Source organism: Anomaloglossus baeobatrachus, chromosome 1, assembly GCF_048569485.1.
Source record: "Anomaloglossus baeobatrachus isolate aAnoBae1 chromosome 1, aAnoBae1.hap1, whole genome shotgun sequence".
NCBI classification, from domain to species: Eukaryota; Metazoa; Chordata; class Amphibia; order Anura; family Aromobatidae; genus Anomaloglossus; species Anomaloglossus baeobatrachus.
This window is the reverse complement of record NC_134353.1, coordinates 407,095,983-407,120,292: the sequence shown is the minus strand read 5'-3', so window position 1 is coordinate 407,120,292 and position 24,310 is coordinate 407,095,983.

Here is a 24,310-nt window from a genome sequence, read left to right as displayed (position 1 = left end):
AAGTGTTGGACCATATTACTCGCTTGCGCCCTCATTTTGCATTTCTGCAGGAAACTCATTGGCTTCGCAGATGCCACCCAGCACTCAGTAATAGACATTATTTGGAGTGTATCGAGGCTTCGTTTGTATGGAAAATGCGTGGGCTTGCAGTTTCGTTTCATAAGGCCCTAGACTACTCTTTACAGGAGGTGGTGAGAGATCAGATACGACAGTAATTACTAGTAAGGGCTTTTATTGAACAGCGATAATATTGCCTCATTAATGTGTATGCTCCTAATACTGCTAATTCTTCCTTTTTCGCAAAACTTCTGGAAGTGGTTCATGGTTTGCATTCCTCTAATATACTGCTAGGTGGAGACTTGAATGCTCTTCATGACTCATTTTTTGATAGATTTACACCTATGCCCGTGTCCCATCCCGCCACTGGAGCAATTCCTATCCTGTTGGATAGGCTCAACCTAGTTGATGCTTGGAAATGCTGCCATCCCATGGAGAGGGAGTACATCTTTTACTCTAGAGTACATGATGTTCATACTCGCATTGATTTCTGGTTGACTTCTGCCCTTTTTTTTTCATCTCAGATCATTCACCAGTTCTGCTTACTTTAGACCTTTCTACTAGTAAAACTGTGTCTTTTTGTTGGTGCTTTCCCTCTTATCCTTACACCTCTGAAGATTTCAAGTGCTATCTAACCGGTTGGTGGGAAATTTTCATGGAGGCCAACCTAGAACATCTGGATGATATTAATTTATTTTGGGTCACCGCAAAGACGGTACTTAGGGGACACATTATTTCTTATGTTTCCAAGAAGAAAAAGAAACTGTTGTCCTCCCTGAGTCCTCTCTTAGACTGGCTCACTCACTCATATAAGGACTTCAAAACATGTAATACTCTCTCTTCTAGGGAGGCCTACCTTGCAGCTAAGCAGGACTTGAATACACTATTACACGAACAGGCACACACTCAACTGGCCCATCAACGCAATCACTATTTTCGCTGGGGTAATAAGACCAGGTCGGCTTCTAGCTTCCTTAACGAAGCCATTTAGGACAACTACTAAAGTCTGTTATATTACAAGGCCCGATGGTTCTATTTCTCGTGATCCGACCCAAATCTCCACGGTTTTGCACGATTTGTATGCAGACCTTTATGGCCCCTCCCTGGATTCTCAGAAGGATGGCTATCAATTTCTGTGTAAGGCTGACCCTCCAAGGCTTACTGCATCTCAACGGGAGACTCTTAACCAGCCAATTTCTCAAGGGGAGGTGGGATCGGTCATTAAGTCCTCCACATTGCTTAAGGCGCCTGGCCCAGATGAGTTTTCAGTCAAATTTTATAAACTATTACAACCCTTACTGACACCTCGCCTTACTTCCCTTTTTAATCATATTGTTAATTCTGGCTCACTGCCTGACCAATTTAACAAATCTTGTTTGTCCTTGTTGAAGCCGGGCAAAGACCCACTTCTCCATGCCTCATATCGCCCAATCTCCCTCATAAATATTGATTTTAAACTACTTACTAAAATCATGGCTAAAAGGATGCAGTCCATGCTTCCTGATATTCTTACTCCATCTGAAACAGGTTTTGTTCATGGCCGGTCTATTACCTTTAACATCAGGACAGCCATGGCTGCCATTACACATAGTTAGTAAAGCCATTACACATAGTAGTCTAAGGTGGGCTTTGCACACTACGACATCGCAAGCCGATGCTGCGATGCCGAGCGCGATAGTTCCCGCCCCCGTCGCAGCAGCGATATCTTGTGATTGCTGCCGTAGCGAATATTATCGCTACCGCAGCTTCACATGCACTCACCTGCCCTGCGACGTCGCTCTGGCCGGCGAACCGCCTCCTTCCTAAGGCAGGCGACCAATAGAAGCGGAGGGGTGGAGATGAGCGGGACGTAAACATCCCGCCCACCTCCATCCTTCCGCATAGCCGGCGTGAGACGCGGTGACGCAGGTAGGAGATGTTCCTCGCTCCTGCGGCTTCTCACACAGCGATGTGTGCTGCCGCAGGAACGAGGAACAACATCGTCGCTGCTGCCAAATTAAGGAAATGTCGGACCCTACACCGATAATACGATAACGACGCTTTTGTGCTCGGTAATCGTATCAAAAAGGGTTTACACACTAAGATATCGACTGCGACGCCAGATGTGCGTCACTTTCGATTTGACCCCACAGATATCACACCTGCGATGTCGTAGTGTGCAAAGCCCGCCTAAGGCCAAGCAAAATGTACTGGTAAACCTTGACACTAATAAAGCCTTTAATCGAGTATGATGGTCTCATCATATACAAACTTTTAAGTTTAGACTGTTTGGTATTACTTTCTACAACTTTGTGAGACAATTTATAATATTCCCCAAACCTCAATTTGGCTAAAATGGCAAAAAATCGGCTCCCATTCCCATTCTGAGATGTACGAAAAAAGGCTGTCCCCTATCACCCTAACTATTTAACATTGCCCTGGAACCCCTGCTGAGATACCTGGAAGTGATCCCTTCCTTTAGAGGCATCCACACACTTAAAACATTAGCATTAGCTGATGATATTTAAAGGGGGCTTTAAAGGCAATGACATCGCTAACAAGATGTCGTTGGGGTCACGGAATTCGTGACGCACATACGGCCTCGTTAGCGACGTCATTGCGTGTGATACGTACGAGCGACCGCTAACGATCAAAATTACTCACCTAATCGTTGATCGTTGACACGTCGTTCATTTCCCAAATGTCGTTGCTGGGTCAGGACGCATGTTGCTGGTCGTTCCTGAGGCAGTACACATCGCTATGTGTGACACCCCAGGAACAACGAACAACACCGTACCTGCGTCCTCCGGAAACGAGGTGGGTGTGACAATCATGTGGCTGCTCTCCGCCCCTCCGCTTCTATTGGACGCCTGCCGTGTGACGTCGCACGAGCCGCCTCCTTAGAAAAGAGGCTGTTCGCCAGCCACAGCGACGTCGCTAGGAAGGTAAGTGCGTGTGACGGGGCCTAGCAATATTGTGCGCCATGGACAGCGATTTGCCCGTGATGCACAAACGACGGGGGCGGGTGCGATCGGCAGCGACATTGCTACCGATGTCGCTGAGTGTAAAGTGGCCTTTACTCATGATAGCCAACCCTAAGGTATCCATTCCTTTTATAATGGATGCCTTCAGTGAGTTTGGAGCAGCCTCGGGGTTTCGCATAAATTTCACAATCTCACGCTTTGGCAATTTTTAAAACTGCTCAGAAACTGTGGCCGTTCCCCTTTCCCTTTCAGTGGGAGGGAGATTTCCTGCCTTATTTTGGAGTCCATCTGCCCTCAAACACCCCTAATATCTATAAATTGAATGTCTATCCTCTTATCTCTGCAGTTGTTCAGGAAACTCAATCCTAAAGGGAAGGTGTCGTCCAAAAAAAAAAAATCAATAACTGAAAAAATGTAAAGTATTAATGTTTTAATATTTTGTTTAAATATTATTATTTATTTTTAATTGAGCAAGATAAAAAAATAATAAAAAGTTTGATATTTTCTACTCTTAAACACTAGGGGGAGCAGCTGCTGAAATCCTACAGAAATCATACTGTAGAACTAGCTCACATTACAGCTGCAGTAAAAGTGGGCAGAATCTGCTCTCCTGGGTGTGATGTCACCTCCTCCTCCCAATCTGGGGGTTTGCAAAAGGATAAGAGAGAATGAAATTTAGGATCACATTGCGGAGCCATTTTGTTGATGACCACAAATGTCAACAGGAAGAAAAGGGAATGAAGACCATTCAGATGCTTAGATGTCTTCTATGGTAGCTACTGCCATAAAAGACATCTAAGCATCCGAATGGTCGTCATTCTCTTTTCTCCCTGGGTCTCCTGATGATCCGAAAAAGAGGGCGAAGAAACGCATCGAGGCTGTGCAGATTGCACCTATTCACGGGAAGTGATTATTTTTTACAATTATGGCATATATGACTGTTTATTGGGACAATGATGCTAAACTGGCATTGTACCAGTGTGTTATGTGCGCCTCGTGAGTGATAATGTATTAATGTGGTTGGTCTTGGCCAGAATTTGGTGTTTCGATCTCTGGGTTTGGTGATTATCATTATATATTGTGGTTAAGTGCCTTATATTGCATAATCTGATATATTAAGCTGGCACTAGTGTTAAACCAGAGATTGAGGCGGATTAAATCTAAGTATAGTCTCCTGTATTTTTTGTGCAGATATCAGCCTTATCTGTATAATAATTGACTAAAGGGTACTTTACACACTGCGACATCGCTAGCGATCTCGTTAGCGATGTGAAATTCTAGATCGCACATGCGTAAAATGACCTGTGCGATCTCGAAGTGTGTAAAGTACCCCTAAGACCAATCATTATTGTATTCTTTATATATATATATATATATATATACATATATATATAAAATGCATCATAATTAGCAGCACAAGTATTGTCCACATATGGTAGGATAAGTGAAGAGGAAGTGAGGGATAGCCGATGAGGAACGGGGGTGCCCAGCAAAGTTAGGGTGTCATACCCTCCGTTGTGGCAGGTAGGGGTCAGTTATAGATATATATCACGGTCATTATTATCCATGAATTACTGAGGAATTTTTCTCTAATTTTTTCTGACCTCTATTGTTAAATATATACAATATAAAAATAAAAAATATATATATTTTTTTTTAAAAACATAGATATGAAAAATACACATAAAAACATTGAGAAATATTGTTATTTATTATCCCTCGAATATATTTGTACTTCCCTGCACTAACAGTGTGTGCGGGTGACTCACCTGGGCAATTTTAATAATTGAATAAATGAAGATTAATTTTAATAGGGATTTGTGTTTTTAACGGAAATTGTGTTGTTTTTTTTACTATTTCAATACAATTGGTGTTTGTTAAGGCCCCATTACACGCAACGACACCGCTAACGATATATCGCCGGGGTCACGGAATTCGTGACGCACATCCAGCCTCGTTAGCGACGTCGTTGCGTGTGACACCAACGAGCGACCGTTAATGATGGAAAATACTCACCATATCGTCCATCGTTGACATGTCGTTCCTTTTCAAAAAATCGTTGCTGGTTCAGGACGCAGCTTATTCGTCGTTCCCGAGGCAGCACACATCGCTACATGTGACACCTCGGGAACGACGAACTACAGCTTACCTGCGGCCACTGGCAATGCGGAAGGAAAGAGGTGGGCGGGATGTTCGGCCCGCTCATCTCTGCCCCTCCGCTTCTATTGGGCGGCCGCTTAGTGACGGAAAGGAGGCGGTTCACCGGCAACAGCGACGTCGCTCGGCAGGTAAGTCCGTGTGATGGCTCCTAACGATATTGTGTGCCTAAGGCAGCGATTTGCCCGTGACGCACAAACGACGGGGGCGAGTATGCTCGCTAGCAATATCGCTGCGTGTAACGGGGCCTTTAGCTGTTTACACAAAAAAATTGCCATTTAATCTCTTTTTGGACTGTCTTATTATTGACATACTGTATTTTCCCTTATCTCCTCTTTATTTTACCCCAGATATGCATGTTTATTTTGTCTTTTTTCAATAAAAATGGTGGAAAAAAAAAAACAAAAAACAGTTAAAGGAGTTGTCCGACATTAGCTTACCAAAAAATATTGAGTTTATCTGTGCTGTATTGTCATATAATCACCCCTACATTGTTATTTTTTCTTTTCTAACCTTTGTTCCTCTTGAATTATCCCTTTATTCTCTGCAGCTATTTGTTTACATTCAACTCAAGCAAACATGGTAACTTCCTGTGCTAAACCTCCCAGTCAGAGCTGGCACCGCCCGGCCTCAGTGTCCAGCCCCGCCCCCTGCCAGCGCCGCCCTCTGCCCGCCCCCTGTACACACATTCCCTGTCAGTATTCTGCCCCAGCACCTGACCTGTTATCACTCTAGCAATGGAAAAAACAGCCCCACATCGGGCTCTACACAGACACACACACACACACACGGGCGTACCCAGCGAGGGGCAGGGGGGGGCAGCTGCCCCCCCCCATCCTAGAAGCAGGGGCACGGTGTAGTAAGCCGCTGTATCTGCAGTCACCGGCATCGGCGCGCTCCTCAGCAGTGTGTACATGCCGGGCACACTAGCTGCAGCAGGACCAGGAGGCAGCGCGCTGTGCTGTGCCGGCCCTGCCGTGTGCCCGACATGCACACACTGCTGATGAGCGCGCCGATACCGGTGACCGCAGCTATCTCCTTCCAATTCAAATGTATTTGCGTCTTTCAGACGGAAATACATTTGAACAGTGCGCTGGGATGGGGCCCCGCCCCCGACGTGCAGCAACGTGATGAGATCAGCACCTTGCTGCCGTCATCACAGTGCTGCGGGCGCCACACAGGATACATCAGGCAGCAGTAAGCGCTCCATGGAGGAGCCGAAGATGAAAGGTTTAATTAATGGAGATGCATGGGGAGGGGCTGAGGACACATAACGGGGAACATTTGTGAAGGAGACACAGCTTTATGACAGGCAGAGGGGGAGCACTGTATTCCGAAGGAGGGGGGGAGGCAGGAGTCTGTAGTGATGGGGTAGTGTAATTTTTGTGTGCAGGGGTGATGGGGGGGTGCAATGTATTATGTCTGGGGGAGGTGGTAATGGAGGGTGCATTGTATTGTGTGTGTGGGGGGAGGGGTAATGGAGGGTGCACTGTATTGTGTGTGTGGGGGGAGGGGTAATGGAGGGTGCACTGTATTGTGCGTGTGTGTGTGTGTATGGGGAGGGGTAATGGGGGGTGCATTGTTTTGTGTGTGTGTGTGTGTGTAGAGTAATGGGGGGTGCATCGTGCGTGTGTAGGGAGTAAAAGGGTGTGCATTGTGTGTGTGTGTGTGTGTGTGTGTGTGTGTGTAGGGAGTTATGGGGGGTGCATTGTGTGTGTGTGTGGGGGGGGGAAGGGGGGTACATTGTGTGTGTGTGTGTGTGTGTGTGTGTGGGGAGGGGTAATGGGGGGTGCATTGTAGTGTGTGTGTGGGGAGGGGATAATAGGGGGTGCATTGTTTTGTGTGTGTGTGTGTGTGTGTAGAGTAATGGGGGGTGCATTGTGTGTGTGTGTGTGTGTGTAGGGAGTAATGGGGTGTGCATTGTGTGTGTGTGTGTGTGTGTGTATAGAGTAATGGGGGGTGCATTGTGTGTGTGTGTATGGGGAGTAATGGGGGGTGCATTGAGTGTGTGTGTGTGTGTAGGGAGTAATGGGGGGTGCATTTTGTGTGTGTGTGTGGAGTAATAAGGGGTGCATTGTGTGCGTGTAGTGGGTGATGGCGGGGTGCATTGTATTTGTGTGTGTGTGAGGGTAATGGGGGGTGCATTGTAGTGTGTGTGTGGAGGAGCGCGGAGTCATTAATCGAGCTATGATTACATTTAAGGCTATGTGCACACGCTGCGTTTTTTGACGCTGCGTTTTTGGCCGCTAAAAATGCACCCGCAGCAAAAAGCGGCAAAAAACGCATGCAATTTTCGCTGCGTTTTGCTGCGTTTTTAATCTCTGCGTTTTGCTGCATTTTTCCAATGCATTGCATGGGGGGAAAACGCAGAAAAACGCAGGAAAGAATTGACATGTCTATTTTTTTTAAGCTCAAAAACACAGCTTAAAAAAAAAGTTGTGTGCGGACAGCAAAAATGAAAACTCAGACTTTGCTGGGGAAGCAAAGCCATGCAGTTTTGAGGCCAAAACGCACCCGAAAAACGACGCGAAAAATGCACTGTGTGCACATAGCCTTATTCTCTTAAATTTTTCATTTCATTCACCTTTTCCGTTCTAAAATTTTACAACCTGAATGACCATGGCTTGCCGGTGCCGCGCTATGCATCATCATTCCCTCCCTGTGCCTGCGCGGTGACGTCACTTCCGTGCGACTGCTGTGCTGAGTGCACAGAGTGCAAGACGGGAGGATGCCGACCGTAGCACTGGGAGAACGAGGAGAGGGGAGGACGAGCAGCGGTGGAAGAGGAAAGCGGTGAGGACAGAGCAGGGGCTGGGAAACGAGTAGAGCGGTGAGGACAGCAGCGGTGGAACGAGGACACGTGAAGATAGAGCAGCGGTGGAAGGAAGAGTGAGGGTGAGTATTTGTTTTTGGGTTTTTTTAATATAAATTAGTGAGTACACAGTGGCCAGAGGCTTGGGAAGGCTGCATTATACATGGAGGTCTGGGGAGGCTGCATTATTATACATGGAGGCCTGGAGATGCTGCATTATACATGGAGGCCTGGGGAGGCTGCATTATTATACATGGAGGCCTGGGGAGGCTGCATTATACATGCAGGTCTGGGGAGGCTGCATTATTATACATGGAGGCCTGGAGATGCTGCATTATACATGGAGGCCTGGGGAGGCTGCATTATTATACATGTAGGCCTGGGGAGGCTGCATTATACATGGAGGTCTGGGGGAGGCTGCATTATTATATATGGAGGCCTGGAGAGGCTGCATTATACATGGAGGTCTGGGGAGGCTGCATTATTATACAATTATACATGGAGGCCTGGAGAGGCTGCATTATACATGGAGGCCTGGAGAGGCTGCATTATACATGGAAGCCTGGAGAGGCTGCATTATACATGGAGGTCTGGGGAGGCTGCATTATACATGGAGGTCTGGGAAGGCTGCATTATACATGGAGGTCTGGGAAGCCTGCATTATTATACATGGAGGTCTGGGGAGGCTGCATTATTATACATGGAGGTCTGGGGAGGCTGCATTATTATACATGGAGGTCTGGGGAGGCTGCATTATTATACATGGAGGCCTGAAGAGGCTGCATTACACATGGAGGCCTGAAGAGGCTGCATTACCCATGGAGGTGTGGGGAGGCTGCATTTTTATACATGGAGGCCTGGAGAGGCTGCATTACACATGGAGGTCTGGGGAGGCTGCATTATTATACATGGAGGCCTGGAGATACTGCATTATACATGGAGGTCTGGGGAGGCTACATTTTTTTATATGGAGGCCTGGAGAGGCTGTATTATACATGGAGGCCTAGAGATACTGCATTATACATGGAGGCCTGGGGAGGCTGCATTATACATGGAGACCTGGGGAGGCTGCATTATTATACATGGAGGCCTGGGGAGGCTGCATTATACATGCAGGTCTGGGGAGGCTGCATTATTATACATGGAGGCCTGGAGATGCTGCATTATACATGGAGGCCTGGGGAGGCTGCATTATTATACATGGAGGCCTGGGGAGGCTGCATTATACATGCAGGTCTGGGGAGGCTGCATTATTATACATGTAGGCCTGGAGAGGCTGCATTATACATGGAGGTCTGGGGGAGGCTGCATTATTATACATGGAGGCCTGGAGAGGCTGCATTATACATGGAGGTCTGGGGAGGCTGCATTATTATACATGGAGGCCTGGAGAGGCTGCATTATTCATGGAGGCCTGGAGAGGCTGCATTATACATGGAAGCCTGGAGAGGCTGCATTATACTTGGAGGTCTGGGGAGGCTGCATTATACATGGAGGTCTGGGAAGGCTGCATTATTATACATGGAGGTCTGGGGAGGCTGCATTATTATACATGGAGGTCTGGGGAGGCTGCATTATTATACATGGAGGTCTGGGGAGGCTGCATTATTATACATGGAGGCCTGAGGAGCCTGGCTGCATTATTATACATGGAAAACAAGGAAGCCGCGGAGACACCATCACATGTTTCTCAACGCTGGCAGGAAACTAGTCAGGTCTTTCACCGGGAAGGAAAAACCACGGGAAGGGCAGTCTCCAGTCAAGGAAACCACCTATGCCAAAACATGGTATCCATCCACAGACAGCTGTTTCGGGGTATTTGCCCCTCATCAGTGTGGAGTAGGAAACTGGCTAGTGGGAGCAATGCCTAGTAGAAGACTATATAGGTAAGGGTGGTTGACCTTAGGGAGATCAACATCCAGCACCGCGGAGCACCATCACGTGTTTTCTCAACGCAGTGATTCTAGAGCAATGCCCCCTGGGAAATATGCAAAACAAGGAAGCCGCGGAGACACCATCACATGTTTCTCAACGCTGGCAGGTAACTAGTCAGGTCTTTCACCGGGAAGGAAAAACCACGGGAAGGGAAGTCTCCAGTCAAGGAAACCACCTATGCCAAAACATGGTATCCATCCACAGACAGCTGTTTCGGGGTATTTGCCCCTCATCTGTGTGGAGTAGTTTGCATATTTCCCAGGGGGCATTGCTCTAGAATCACTGCGTTGATGTTGATCTCCCTAAGGTCAACCATTCTTACCTATATAGTCTTCTACTAGGCATTGCTCCCACTAGCCAGTTTCCTACTCCACACTGATGAGGGGCAAATACCCCGAAACAGCTGTCTGTGGATGGGAAAGCTGGGTGCTGAGGGAAAGCTGTATAGCAGAGCATGGGGAAGCTGGGTGCCGAGGACAAGATGGATATCAGAACATAGGAAAGCTGGGTGCTGAAAGAGCGATTTCAGATCATGGGAAATCTGGGTGCTGTGGGTAAGAGCCAAGTGTCAGCATCATTATCCTGTACCCCGAGTGTCAGTGTCATTATCCCGTACCCCAAGTGTCGGTGTATGTGGAGGGGGGGCCAGGTCTGAACTTTGCACCGGGGCTCATCAAACTCTAGTTACGCCACTGCACACACACACACACACACACACACATCGGGCTCTGCGCCCTACATCACATCAGGCTCTGCAACCCTCTACCCACCCACACACACGGCGCTCTGTACCGACCACCCCCTCACCATTGTTCTGTACCGACCCCTACCCCCATAGGGAACACATGTGGGCTACATTCACATGACCGTTCCGTGTTTGCGGTCAGCAAAAAACGGTCCATTTTTTCACAGATGCATCCATGTGTCCTCCGTTTGCCTTCCGTTTTTTTTGCGGACCGCAAAAAACGGAAGCAGCAAGAAAGATAAATAGATGAGTAGATATAGAGATGAATAGTTAGATATAGAGACAGAGATAGAGGGAAGAATGAATGGAGGGATAAATAGATGAGACAGACAGATAGATAATGGATAGATGAATAGATAGATAGATGAGGAAGACATATATAATGTCCTACCCCCCTGCATATTCTAAGCTGGCACCCTTTAGTGACTTTCATGTGGCACTAAAGGGTGCTTAGCCTTGTATTTAGCCAAAAAATAAACATTAAAAAAAAAAAAAAAGATGTGGGGTCCCCCCTATCTTTTGTAGCCAGCTAGGGTAAAGCAGATGGCTGCAGCCTGCAGACCACAGCTGGCAGCTTCACCTTGGCAGATAATCCAAAACAGAGGGCACACCACGCTGTTATTTTAAATTAAATAAATAATTTAAAACAAAAAACATGGGGTCCCACCCCAAATTGGATCACCAGCCAAGGTAAACCGGACAGCTGTGGTCTGGTATTCTCAGACTAGGGAGGTCCACTGTTATTGGACACTCCCCAGCCTAAAAATAGCAGGCCACAGCCGCCCCAGAAGTGGCGCATCCATTAGATGTGCCAATCCTGGCGCTTTTCCCCAACTCATCCCATTGCCCTGGTGCGGTGGCAAACGGAGTAATATATGGGGTTGATGCCAGATGTGTAATGTCACCTGGCATCAAGCCCTGGGGTTAGTGATGTCACGTGTCTATCAGATACCTGACATCACCAACTCAGTCAGTAATAAAAAAAATAGACAACAAAAAAAGTTTTATTTGAAAAAACACTCCCCAAAACATTCCCTCTTTCACCAATTTATTGAAAAGAACAATCAAATCTGGGTCCGGCATAATCCAATAAGGGGGACACATGACTATCCATACCATAGTCAATGTCCCAGTTAATGAAAAACAGAATGTTCCCCATTGGCTGGGAGAGCAAAGCAGTGACCTGAGCTAACATCAATAGGTCAGCCCAGGTCACTACAGGGGAAGACGAGCGCTGCTGCCAGGAGGTTAGATGAGATCATTACCTGCTGTGACGATCTCCTCTTCACTCCTGGCAGCGATGTCACTGCCTTCTATGCCCGCCGCGTTCTCAGCAGTATCGCCCGTGACGTCACCGCTAGTGACGTGAGAACGCAGCGGACATAGACGGCAGTGACATCGCTGACAGGAGTGAAGAGGAAATCGTCACAGCAGGTAATGATGTCATCTAAACTCCCGGCAGCAGCGCTCGTCGTCATCCTCGCGGCTGGCAGCACTGCAGAGTGAGAATCTGCAATGAAGGCAGCCACGGGGCTGGAGCGGGACAACACAAACTGCACGGGCACTCCTGCTATCCTGAGCAGGGGGCCCGATGCTGGCGGTGACACCGTGGGCGGGGAGAGTACGGGGTGCGAGGGAATGTGTGGGAGGGTGCAGGGAAGGGGGGCGGGGACTGAACGCTCTGTACCCGCCCAGCAGGGCGGCAACTTGCTGTTCCAGATTAGCATGTCAACATGGTCCTGCCCATGTTGACATGAAATGACCGGAAGCAGCAAAATCGTGGCAGGAGCGGTCACATGACCACTCTGAGTCGGGGGAGAGGGGCTGACAGCAGGGCAGGTAAGTGGTCACTATCTACTTACCTGCCCCAATGTAGCCCAACAGTGTAATAATAAAAAAAAAGTCAAAATAAGCCGGATAACCCCTTTAAGTAACCTAAAATTGATAATAGATTTATTAGCTAAAGAAAAATGTACAGAATTGCAATGTTTGCTAGCCCTTTTTAATCTTGCTTTGTGTATAATTCCAATGGGCAGTTTTTTTCTAGATGTCAGTATGATGCGACAAAGGAAATCCTTTCCAGTAGAGCATCTATCAGAGCATCTCACAATGTTATAGAGGACTTCATTATGTGGCTAGATTTCTCATTAATTTCAATGGTCGCAGTTGTTGGCAGCATGATTATAATTCAGCCGATTCTTTATATCTTTTTTTTTTTATATATATATATATATATATATATATATATATATATTTTCGTAATTTAGGATATTTCTTAATGGTACAGAAATAAGATAACATGAAGTCAACAATCATAAACATGTGTCTGCACTTTGCGTTGTCCTAGTTGCAGTTCAAAACACATATTTTGGCAGAAATTGCTTTTGCCAAAGTTGCTTTTGACCATCAAAACGCGATAAATACGCGTGCATATTTACCGCGTTTTAGCTGCGTTTTTGACGCTTTTTACCTGCCTTTTCATTGCCTAAAGTCAGATGCGTTTTGAACACAAAGACACAACAAAACAAACATACAAACACTATGAAAAAAGGTGAAAAAAAAGAAAACAAATATAATTATTAAAATTATTAAAATCATAACGAAAATAGTTATATTTAATAAAATAATAGTGGTTTTATACTATTTTTTGATAAAATATCAATTATTAAATAATTTTCTTCATTTTAATTGCCGGACTATGTGTGTGTGTAAAGGGACATATCATTCCATTATTTTGATGTCAGAAAAGCATGCGTTTTGGTAGTCCAAAATGCATTGTTTCTGCAGCTAAAAAGCATGTAAAACGCTGGAATTTTGATGTTTCTTGCTTTTTGCTACTTCTCATTGACTTCAATGTTAGCAAAACGCAGCCCAAATGGCAAAAACAATTGACATGCTGCTTCTTTGATCGCATGGTTTTTGCCCAAAATTATGCAAAATAAATGCAGCGTTTAGAACAGCAAAGTGCGGACTAGAAATCCCCATTTTCCATAGACTTTGCAGGAAAATCAAAACGCATTCAGTTTTGCATGAAAACGCTGCAGTTCAAAGCGGACCTGAAAAGCAGCTAAAACGCAGGTGGAAACGCAAAGTGCGGACACAGCCTTACAGAGAAATGTTGGTGTGGGAGGGGGGGCAATGAAGGGAATGTAGGAAAGGTCCAAGGAAATCCTTTCCACTAGAGCATCTAATAGAGCATCTCACAATGTTATAGAGGACTTCATTATGTGGCTAGAATTCAGCTGACTCTTTATATCTTTTTACGTATTCTGCAGGAAGTATCAGGTACGGAGCATTTTGTAATGGTATTTGGGTGCTGATTTGTGGTCTTCATCTTGGATTCATAATAGACTAATTACAAATATTGTTCCCGTTCTAGTGGCTATTGCTATTTGGGTTAGAAACATATAAGATAGAAGAACTTTACTATGCTTAGATAGCCAAGGGGCGGTTTTTATCATCAATACTTTGTCATCAAAATGGCCTCAAATGGTCAAAATCCTCAGACATTTAGTTATGTGCTGCATATTTGGCTGAAAGCTCGTTACATCGAGGGGGAAAGAACTGTATAGCTGACGCTCTCTCGTCCGCAGTGGGAAATATTCTGAAGTCGGGCACCAGAGGCTGAACAAGAAGGGATACCTAATTTGTGCTTGATCCCTCTTCACAGTGAGAATCCTCTGGCTAGCAGAACATGGGCAGATTATTCGGCCACATGGAGAGACTGGAAACATTTTTGTGAATCAATTAAATCGGATTATACTCAAAACATTGCAATTTGATGAATTTCTGTTGCTTTCTGGTTCTTTAATTTCTATAATATTAGCAGGGTTTTCTCTCTTTTTGAAGTTATCAGGTAATAATGCTTTGAGCAGACATTTTCCGGTAAAACAATTTATAAAGGGCAAAAGATAGTTGCTGAGCCAGATGAGAGGCGCCCAATATCTGTTAACCGTTTAAGGGCTCGTGTGCACGTTGCGGAATTGCATGCATTTACGCTGCGCATTGCACTGCAGCGTAAGGCTATGTGCGCACGTTGCATCCAGTGCGGAAAAGAACGCACCCTCTGGCAGATGTGACGCTGCGTGTTGACAAAAAGAATGCATCCAAAACGCATGTATTTTGGAAGCATTTTAAATGCGTTATGGATGCATTTTTGTCAGTGCGGTCCCTCGGCAATTCAGCTCTGCTACATTCCCGCTGACAGCAGATAGAATCGGGTGATGAGAATGAACTCGGATGAACTGCACCCAACTTCATTGTCATCCCGCGGCTCTGTCTCTGTGTGCTGTCATGAACTCAGATGAACCTCCGAGGTCAGTGCCAGGACACAGGAGTCCGCAGCAGTGACATCAGAGCTTCACCCGATTTCACTGACATCGCGAGGCGCTCTCTCTGTGTCGCAGCCTGATTTGCGGTCACACGTGAAGAACTCACCTGTGATCGCAAATCCCCTGAGTGACTGCAGTGAGCCGCGCTATCAGCTGTGCTTTCACTCAGGTTACTCGCGGCCACAGCTACAGTCCTCCACCTGAGAGCGGTGGCCACGAATAACCTGTGAAATCACAGCTGATCACGCTGACTCGCTGCATTCATTATGCACAGAGCTGATCGAACGCCCAAAAAACCGGGGCCGGCGGATCACTGACAGACTGAAAAATAAGTCCGATCTGCTCCGGAATCCGGTGCCCATATAAGTCAACGGGGACCGGAATTTGGAGATTAAAAACGTTTGTGGAGGGGATGGGGGGTAGGAGCGCACGCGGTGTACTCACTGACATGGCGGTACACTTCTTCCGGGTCATGTTTTTCTCTTCCGGAGCCAACAATTCAATATTCATTGTTTTGCCCGCCCACCGGGGTGTGTCATTGGTTGCAGTTAGACACGCACCACCCTGACTGGCAGCATGTCAGCTGACTGCAACCAATCACAGGAGGCAGGACGGCCGGTGGGCGGGGAAAGCAGTGTATCCGTCGCAAGTGTGACTCCAGCTTTTTAATTTTTTTTTTATTTAAATAAATAATTAAAAAAACCCGCCGTGCGGTCCCCCCTAATTATCATCCCCAGCCATAATAATTCCAGGCTGGGGGCTGGTATTTCAGCCCGCAGCCGCCCGGTATTGCCACATCTATGAGATGTGGCAATCCTGGTACATTACCGGCTCTTCCCGGAGGCGTGATGCGGTGCCAGACGGGGGGTAATAGGTTTGTGATCGCCCGGGTGTCTGTGAGATACCCGCATCACAAACCTGTAAATGAATGTAAATAAACACACAGAGAAAAAATCCTTTATCTAATATATAAAGCTGAATGTATGTGTGTACGTGTGTATGTATGACCGGGATTGGCATCTGCATCGTCGCAGCTACAGCCACAAAATTTTGCACACTCACACGTCTGGACCCCGAGAGCGTAAAAGGCAATGTTATGAGGTGAAATTTTAACCCCACAAGTCCCAATTTACCAATCAATTTTGCCCCTATCTACATAATGGGGAAAAAGTGAAACGAAAAGTATATCCGCACCGTCACATTTACAATCACGAAATTTTGCACAGACACCTCATGTGACCCAGGGAATATCGTAGACTATGTTTTGACAGGAAAATTTAACCCCGCGTTGCGTTTTACAGTTACGCTCCAAAAAACATGCCTCCATTAAAGTAAATGGAGCCTGGAACTACAGGTTATTAGTAGGAGCTGTTATTGGTTGCTATAGGAACAAAAGACATTCATAGTATAAGAAGCTTATATGTGAGGTAATAAGCTGTTGGTGGGGAGACGGATAGAGACAGAAAGAGAGAGAGACAGACAGGAAGGAGACAGAGAGATAGAGACAGACAGGGAAAGAGACAGACCGAGACAAACGGTGAAAGAGACAGATGGTGAAAGACAGACAGGGAAAAAGACAGACAGAGACAGACCTGGAAAGAGACAGATGGGGAAAGAGACAGATGGAGAAAGAGACAGACAGACATGCAGACAGGGTCAGAGACAGGCAGACAGGGAAGGAGGAGACAGCCAGAGAGACAGACAAAGATAGATGGGGAAAGACACAGACCTTGATAGAGACAGACGGGGAAAGAGACAGAGAAATAGAGACAGACAAGCAAAGAGACAGACAGAGACAGGCAGACAGGGAAAGAGACAGACAGGAAAAGACACAGACAAAGAGACGGGGAGACAGACGGGGAAAGAGTCAGACCTGGAAAGAGACAGATGGGGAAAGAAACAGAGAGATAGAGACAGACAAAGAAAGAGACAGACAGAGACAGGCAGATGGGGAAAGAGACAGACAGGGAAAGAAACAGACGGAGAAAGAGACAGATGGGGAAAGAGACAGATGGGGAAAGAGACAGACGGAGAAAGAGACAGATGGGGAAAGAGACAGATGGGGAAAGAGACAGACGGAGAAAGAGACAGACGGAGAAAGAGACAGACGGCGACAGAGACAGACGGAGACAGAGACAGACTGGGAAAGAGACAGACAGAAACAGACGGGGAAAGAGACAGACAGAGACAGATGGGGAAAGAGACAGATGGAGAAAGAGACAGACTAGGAAAGAGGCAGACCTGGAAAGAGACAGATGGGGAAAGAGACAGACCTGGAAAGAGACAGACGGAGCACATTACTTGGCCAATTTAGTTAAATCTGTGTGGAATATCTGGGGTGTTGAAATATATGTTGTGAAATTCTTCTATTAGCTTAGTTTTTGCCTTTTAATAATTACATTTCTATTTGTTTTGTGGTTTTTGTGTGCAGAATACATTTTTGTTAATACATTCTATTTTGTTAACAGCAGTTATTAAACCGGGCGAAGCCGGGTAGTACAGCTAGTTTGGAATAAATTACAAACGCCCCCTCCTTCACCATTTTATTACCCCAACACCCTCCGGCGTAATCCACACTTCCCACGGTGTCACATCCGGCTCTGCTACATGTCACAGCTAGCAGCCGCGCAGAGCACGGCTGCCAGCTCTGAGTGTAGACACTAGAGGCTGTGACAGGCTGGGCTGTGACATTCTCTCCTCCGCAGCTCCAGCCCCTCCCCTCCTCAGTGCCGGCCCGCCCCCCGCAGCAGAGGTCTGCTCTCACTGACTTCTAGCAGGGATACTCGCATGACACTCGGCTTTGCTGTACTGCCAGTGTGAGCCATGTGTCATTCGATGGGATCGCACCAGTGTAAAATCACACAGGGGCACGCGGAGACAGACAGCGGAGGAGATGGGGAGAAAGTGCTCCCTCTATCTTCAAAGCTCCTGTGATGTGATTGCAAGATCGCATCACAGTCGCATGACCCTCGGCTGACACCCGCAGTAGAGGGTCATTTGCATATTGCTTCCGATGCTGTCGCATCTGAAGCGGTACGCAAGTGTACAAGAGCCCTCAGAAGTGTGCGGGTGATGATATCTCAGACTCGTGCGGGTCTGACATGAAATCACCCGTCACAGCCTGCCACTGTCTGAACATGAGCGTGCATGTAATAGAAACACATGCACGCTCCTTTCAGATGTGTGTGCGGCTGTGCTGCGATGTCAGATTTGTGGGAGTCCCTCGCAAGTGTGACTGCTGCCTAAGATAAACCGCATGCTTTTGTTTTGTTTTTTTAAGTTAAATAAATAATTACAAAAAAATGACGTGCGGTCCCCCCCCAATTTTCATCCCCAGCCATGATAACATCGGCTGGGATTTGGTATATTCTCAGCCCGCAGCCACCCGGTATTGCCGCATCTATTAGATGTGACAATTCCAGTGCGATATCGGCTCATCTTGATTGCCCTGATGCGGTGGTAATCAAGGTAATAAGCAGGGGTTAATAACAGTGCATGGCTGCTACTAAACTGCATCACAAACCTGTAAATTACAGTAAATAAACAAGACACTGAGAAATCCTTTATTTGGAATAAAGTAAAAACGCAGCCTCCTCCTTCACCACTTTATTACCCCAACACAGCCCTCCAGCTCCGGCGTAATCCACACGAGATCCAGCGAACACACATCCAGCTCTGCTACATGTCAGAGCGAGCAGCCATAGAGCACGACTGCCCGCTCTGAGTGCAGCCTATTACTGAACCGCGATAAGCGATGACTGCACGGCAGAGCTGTCACAGGCCAGGGGACGCGTCAGCCAGGAACCAATCACAGATGAGAGGACGGCCGGTGGGTGGGGAAAACACGGAAAGCTGTGTGTATGCGATGGACAGTACAGGAAGTGAAAGCGCGACCTGGAAGCAGTGTGCCGCCATGACACCGAGTCTCTGTAAGTATGAAACGCTAATTTATTTCTGATTTTCTTCATTTTTATTAATTGCCGAATCCGGATCGTGCACCCGGAATCCCGCGCCAGGGTGCGGCACAGATATAGCACTGAAACCGCACGGATCCGGACTTTTACAGTGTTTCTGCAGCGATTTGATGCGTACATGTGCTGTCAAATCGCTGTAGAAGATTATGCAGTTAAGTGCGCATGAGCTCTAATGCAGTTTTGGTGTGTGGTAGAGGAATACTGATGATTTTGCAGTTTATTCAGGACGGATTCTGTTATTGCATATTTTGCTGCTCTGAGAATAGTAGAGTTAGGCTTTGTGCGCACGCTGCGTTTTTGTCACATTTTTTGTGCAGTTTTGTTGGCAGCAAGTTCTGACTTTTCACTTTTGTGTGCGTTCTACTTGCGTTTTTGTCACAAAAAACGCAGATTGCCCACATTGTTCTTTCTCTCCAGAACCGATTGTACAATCGGCGGGCACGTCACTCAGAGTGAACGCGGGTGAATTCGTAACGTCACTGCCGTGACACACGCCGAACAGTGGAGCCCCCAGATGTGACGTCAGGGGTTTACACAAGTTCATTCCAATCGTGCGGCTCTGTCTGCACGCACAGCAGGCACTCATGCTCTATGACGCTCGCTGTGACAAGACAGGGATGTAGCAGGCGGAATTCACCGTGGGACCTCATCTGGATGACTTCGGACCTGCAAGGGTTTTTGGGGGTTAAAGTGGTGAAAGAGGGTGCTTTTAGTATTTTATTTCAAATAAAGAATTTTTCAGAGGGGTTGTGTTTATTATTTCACTTACAGATTACGGCTGGGGAGGGGTCTCAAGAACACCTGCCATCACTAATCTAGTAGTTAGTGGCAGCTGTATGCTGCCATTAATTCCTTATTACCCCGCTTGCCACTGCACCAGGAAGAGCTAGGTTTATTGCCAGAACTGGTGTATCTTCCGGATTTAACACTTTTGGGGTGGCTGTAGGCCATCCCAAATACTAGCCCCCAGTTGTCTGCTGTACCTTGGCTGGTTTTAAAAAAATGAGGGGGAACCCACATTATTTAAAAAAAATAAAAAATAAATAAATAAAATATTTTTAAAAAAAAATAGAGATCCCCTCTATTTTTCATAACCAGCCAAGGGACAGCAGACAGCTGGAGGTTGCGTTTACTTGAGAAAATATTGGAAATTTGTCTGAAAATTTTGCAATTTTCAAACTTTGACTTTTTATACCCTGAAACCAGAAAGTTATATCACACAAAATAGTTAATAAATAATTTCCCACATGTTACTTTACATCAGCGCAATTGTTGAAATATACATTTTTTGTTAGGAAGTTAGAAGGGTTCAAAGTTTATTACCAATTTCTCATTTTTCCAAGAAAATTTACAAAACTGTTTTTTTTAGGGACCACATCACATTTGAAGTGACTTTGAGGGGCCTAGGTTAGGGGTAAATGGGAACGAGCCCTGGGTCTATGACAGATGACCACTGCACAACTATTTTGGCACAGATTTGCTGTCTCCGAGAGCCAGAGGCAGGTATATAGGAGTATATAGGACACCTAGCCTACTATACAAGATAGGACTTATTTTTTTATTGCAGATTTGAAGCAGTTTCAGATCTCCAGCATGTCAATTCTTTCCGCATTTTTCCCCTATTTTAATGAAAGGGTAAAGATGTATTAATAAATGTGCGTATCTTATGTGTTTTTCCTGCCAATACAGATTTTTCAGCTGTAAATACTAAGCATGTGCAGATCCCCTCACACTGACAAGAGCCATGCCAGGTCCTGGCCATGACCTTACAGACATTACTCGGCTTGAGATCATCATAGCTGCTATTGGCACCATATGACTGCCGGCACGGGGTGTCGATGGGTACAAAGTGGGGGACCCCCAACTTCAAACAAAGCGATATCACTGGCATTACTGACAGCGGTAAAAAATGATCTGTCTCCCACCTGGCATGATCAAACATGTGAGATGGGACATAAAAGTCCTCTCTTGGACCCTCGGTGTGGCAAAGTGCCCCCCGCCCCCGGTCCACCTCCCATTTACAATCACCTAACATGGCCACCGCATGAGTGGTGTTCCCGCTGCTCATGTCCTCCTCCTCCTCTGAGTCCTGACTTTTTTGACATGTCAGAATAGGCAGAAAAGTAGTCTCCAGGTCCAGCCAGGTCATCCCCGGTCCCATCGGTACATCTCATGGAGCGTCGATCCCCCGCCACCCCTCCTTGTCGTTATAAGAAATGCTGACCGCATTCGCAGCAGAGAGCGGCTGTCTGCCGGCTCTGCAAGCAGGGACATGGAGCTTACTGCACTCGTACTGCCGTGCTGAGAACCCGGGGAGTGTGAGTGCAGTATTCTCAGGTCACTGCAGCTACACTTCTCACATGCAGTGCCTGCTCTTCCAGAAAATGGGGGAAGCGTTGCCTAAGTGTGCCCCCTATATTCTGGAATGAGGTTACTGTAGGTCACTTTGCCCTTGGTTGAACCAGGACAGTGTGGTTGCAGTATTCTCTCAGATCACTGCAGCTACACTTCTCACATGGAGTGCCTGCACTTCCAGAAAATAGGGGTAGCGTTCCCTGAGCGTCCTCCCATATTCTGGAAGGTCCAGAGTCATCGTGGGACCGCCAAAATGGATTACGGCGGACAGGATTTTTTTCTTTCTTTCAATAAATTGGTGAAATAGGGAATGTGTTGGGAGTGTTTTTTCAAATAATGGGTTTTTTTTGTTGTCTTTATTTTATTAATTACTGACTGGGTTGTAATGTCGGGTAATGTCTAGTTTTCATAATGGGGTCCCTTGTGGAAGGTTTCTGCTGTTTAGGTAACTTAGCGGTCCTGCAAATGCAACATGGTGCCCGCAGTCTATTAGGCTATGTGCCCACATGTGCTTTTTCATGCTTTTACGCTGCATATTGCACCGCAGTGTAAAAGCATGCGTCCTGCGTCCCCAGCACAATCTATTAAGATTGTGCATAATCCATCCGCACGTTGCGTTTTAGAACGCAGCAATTTGGATGCTGAAATTGTTGCCAAAACGCTGCGTTCTAAAAAGCAAGCTTTTCGGCTGCGTTTTGAAACACACATGCAGTGACAAAATGCTGCGGAAGATTTGTCACGGCAGAACGCAACGTGCGCACATAGCCTTACAGACAAATTTTTGTTCTAAAATTCAAATATTGCTCCTTCTGTTCTGGGCCCTCCCATTTGTCCAAACAGATGTTTAGTTTATGACCACATGTGGGGTATCAGCGCGCTCAGGAGAAACGGGGGAACAAATTATGGGGTCCATTTTGATGTATTTCTTCTAAAAGTGAATAAATTGGGAATAGAGCAATATTTTAAGTTAAAACGCAATTTTTTTTTCATTCCACATTGCTTTAGTCCCTGTGAAGCACGTGAAGGGTAAATAAGCTTCTTGGATGTTGTTCTGAGTACTCTGAGGGGTGCAGTTTTTAGACTGGTGTCACTTTGGGGTATTTTCTGTCACCTCAGCCTCCCAAAGTCACTTCAAATGTGATGTGATCCCCAAAAAAAGGTTTTGTAAATTTTGTTGAAAAAATCAGAAATTGCTGAAGAACTTTTAACCCTTCTAACTTCCTAACCCCAAAACATTTGGTCTCAAAACTTGTGCTGATGTAAAGTAGACATGTGGGGAATGTTATTTACTAATTCGAGTGACATAACTCTGGTTTCAGGCTAAGACTCCACAGTGCGTTTCCACCTACGTTTCAGCTGCTTTTTAGGTCCGTTTTGAGAAGCACCTTGTTCATGCCAAAAGGCATGCGTTTTGATTTTACAGCAAAGTCTATGGAAAATGGGGATTTCTAGACCGCACTTTGCGTTTTAAAACGCTGCGTTTAATTTGCATATTTTGTGGCAAAAACCATGCGTTCAAAGAAGCAGCATGTCAGTTATTGTCCTAAATTTACCACTAATTTACCACAAATTATTTCACTTACAGATTACGGCTGGGGAGGGGTCTCAAGAACACCTGCCATCACTAATCTAGTAGTTAGTGGCAGCTGTATGCTGCCATTAATTCCTTATTACCCCGCTTGCCACTGCACCAGGAAGAGCTAGGTTTATTGCCAGAACTGGTGTATCTTCCGGATTTAACACTTTTGGGGTGGCTGTAGGCCATCCCAAATACTAGCCCCCAGTTGTCTGCTGTACCTTGGCTGGTTTTAAAAAAATGAGGGGGAACCCACATTATTTAAAAAAAATAAAAAATAAATAAATAAATAAATAAAATATTTTTAAAAAAAAAAAAAAGATCCCCTCTATTTTTCATAACCAGCCAAGGTACAGCAGACAGCTGGAGGTTGCAGCCTGCAGCTGCTGCTGTTCCTGTACTGGATATGAAAAATGGGGGGAACCTCACATCATTTTTTTTAAATTAAAAAAAGCTAGCCATCCATATATCTATCTATTCTGTTACTTCTTTCTATCAATTCTATGTTCTTTTTATTATTTTTTTTTTTTTTTTCTATCCATCTATTCTAGCTATCAATTATCCTATCCTATCCCTTTTCTCCTTTAAAAAATGCATGTTTTTTTTTACATTTCCAAGCTCTCTGTGACAAGGAGCAGTTTTGGCGCAGTTAAAACTGCAACATGTGCATATAACCTTAGTGTCATCTGACAAAACAGTTTTTTTCCGGTCAGATGTTTGACGATGTCTTCTAAAAAGAATATACTTGGTTCTATTTAATAATAATTAAAACCATACCTGTGACATTAGTGACATTGTGGGGAAATTCACTTTCACTTGACCTCACTGGTGTCCTTAAAGATGGATTTTCCCCAATCAACGAGGCACCTAGGAGAAAAGAAGAAAAAAGATTATTATCTTAGAAAAGTGGAGAAAAACATTGTACAGCAATTTCATTATGGATATTATGATACAACTAATATTTAACCCTTCCATGTAAGAGCCTATTTTTGCCTTCGTGACCAGGCCAATATTTTCATTTCTGACCAGTGTCACTTTCACAGGTTATACCTCTGGAACGCCTCAACAGATCCCAGTGATTGTGCTTCATGATAGTGGTAAATTTACAACAATATTTTTTGCGTTTACTTGAGAAAATATTGGAAATTTGTCTGAAAATTTTGCAATTTTCAAACTTTGACTTTTTATACCCTGAAACCAGAAAGTTATATCACACAAAATAGTTAATAAATAATTTCCCACATGTTACTTTACATCAGCGCAATTGTTGAAATATACATTTTTTGTTAGGAAGTTAGAAGGGTTCAAAGTTTATTACCAATTTCTCATTTTTCCAAGAAAATTTACAAAGAAGGGAATTTTGTTTACTTACCGTAAATTCCTTTTCTTCTAGCTCCTATTGGGA